This window comes from Palaemon carinicauda, chromosome 30 (genome assembly GCF_036898095.1).
Source record: "Palaemon carinicauda isolate YSFRI2023 chromosome 30, ASM3689809v2, whole genome shotgun sequence".
Classification (NCBI taxonomy): domain Eukaryota; kingdom Metazoa; phylum Arthropoda; class Malacostraca; order Decapoda; family Palaemonidae; genus Palaemon; species Palaemon carinicauda.
The window spans coordinates 18911273-18913772 of NC_090754.1; positions in this window are offsets into that span (position 1 = coordinate 18911273).

Genomic DNA, 2500 nt, shown 5'->3' on the forward strand with positions numbered 1-2500 from the left:
AAGCCGAAGACATCCCATTAAAAATGTTCAAGTACATGTTTGCAATCTTATCTGCCATCATCATTGCCATTACAAGTTCTTTCCCGTAGATAGCATTACATTGGATCCATCTCTGGTTACGGGTCATATTTTCTTTGCCTACGCATACACCGAATAGTCTGGCCTACTCATTACAAATTCTCCTTTTTCATCATACACCTGACAACGCATAAGATAAGCAAACAATTCTTCCTTACTCAAGGGGTTAACTACTACACTGTAATTCCACCTGGTAAGGGTAGAAGCGACTCTAACTTTGACAAGCAGCTCTTCTAGGAAAAGGGCACTCCAAAATCAACCCTTTTTTTCTCTAGTCTTGGGTAGTGACATAGCCTCTGTACCGTGGTCTTCCACTGTCTTGGGTTAAAGTACATTGTTTCCTTATTTCCTTTCCTCACAGGGCTATTTCCCCTATTGGAGCCCTTGAGCTTAATAGCATCCTGTTTTTCCAATTAGGGTTGTAGCTTACCTAATAATAATAATAATAATAATAATAATAATAACAACAACAATAATAATGATAATAAAAATAATAATAACAACAACAACAACAACAACAACAATAATAATAATAATAATAATAAATAATAATATAGTAATAATAAATAATGGTAAGCCTCGTTCAGGAGAGTTATCGGAAACCTTCTTGAAACTTAAGCAATAATAGTTTTACAAGACGGAAGAGCAAGTCAAAGGTGTCTGTCACCATTTAGCACAGTCACCGACAGATTTTAGGGAGACAAAGAGTTATAACTGCCAGACTCCGCTGAACTAATAGCGCGAGGCGCTTATTGTTATAGAGGATTGAATCCTGCCGATATAGATCACCCCTTCCCCCGACTACCCACCAGTCGCATATCGAGTTGGATCCGAATAAAGCAAACAAGGCGAAGTCAAATGGGGCTTTCATCGGGGAATATCAACGGTGGCCATTGTTGGCTCTCCAAGATAACGAAGCTCTGTTTTAGTTGGCCGATTGTTATTACATTCACCTCATGATGGAGGAGGAGGAGGATGAGAAGGAGGAGGAGGAGGAGGGGGGAGAAGGGGCCCATTTCCATTTGGGAATTAGTTTCGGAGGCTAATTGACACAGGCGCTCGTTGAGATAACGCCATTTTAGGAATTGGCTTAAAAGGTTAATAGATACTGACAACAGTAAAAAAAACTATTCTCTTGATAATAAATACTTAGAATCTTCAATGTTTCAGGCACTCGTAAAAACAGAATATTCCCAAGAACAATTGTCAAGGTCTAATTGGCCCAGACACTCGTTGGGATAAGATATTCGTAGGAATTCGTTTCAAAGCCTTATTAATTCCTGCGCTTGTGTAAGCATTTTTTTCTTTTCTTCGTCTGTGTCGTTTGTTTAGAACTCTATTTGACAAATTTTATTAATTTTGAAAATAATAATAATAATAACAATAATAATAATAATAATAATGATAATAATAATAATAATAATAATAATAATAATAATAATAATAATAATAATAATAATATATTCATACAATTTAATAATTTTTAGAAAAAAAACAATAATTTTAATAGTATAAAAATTTTTAATAATGCTAATAACAATAATAGTAATATTATCAAATTTATACAATTTAATAATTTTAGAAAAAACAATAATTTTAGTAATAATCTTAATAATAATAAAAATGTTATTAACTTTAATAATAATAATTTCAATAAACACACTCTAAGAGACAATACTATTGGAGGACCAAATCTGAGAGTTTAATTGATACAAAAATTCATCGATAGAAAATCCTAAGGATTTACTTCGGAAATGAAATTGAACTGATATAGATAATCTACACTTAAAAAAAAAAAACGTCTTTTCTGAGAAAAATACAGAAGAATAAAACATTTATTTTATAAAGTAGGTAAAGAAGAGAGTAGACTAACGCTGAAAAGTAATCAGAAAAAAAAAAGAACGACAGGTCTCAATGGAGACTTGAGTTGATTCATCTATTTCCAATAAATTCATTAATAAAATACCAACTGGAGTCGCACGTTCACGAGGCGAAACTTATCAAATATAAACTAGACAAAGCATTCTCGAGTGTGACAGACTGAGAGACAGAAAGAGACAGAGACGTCAGACAGTCAGACAGAAGGACATTTCTACTAATTATGCAGACTATCGTAGTTCTGAAACTACTATGTCATTGTTGTCATCATTATCATTATTGTTATTATTGTTATTAAAAATGGTAACGGAAGTAACAGAAAGACATTAATTTCTTCTAATTATCAAACTATCGTAGTTCTGAAATTATTATCATAATCAATATTATTATTGTTATTATTGTTCTTACAAATGGTAATGGAGTAACAAGACATTAATTTGTTCTAATTATGTTAACTATCGTAGTTCTGAAAATATTATTATCTTCATCAATATCATTATTGTTATTATTGTTATTACAAATGGTAATGGAAGTAACAGAAGGA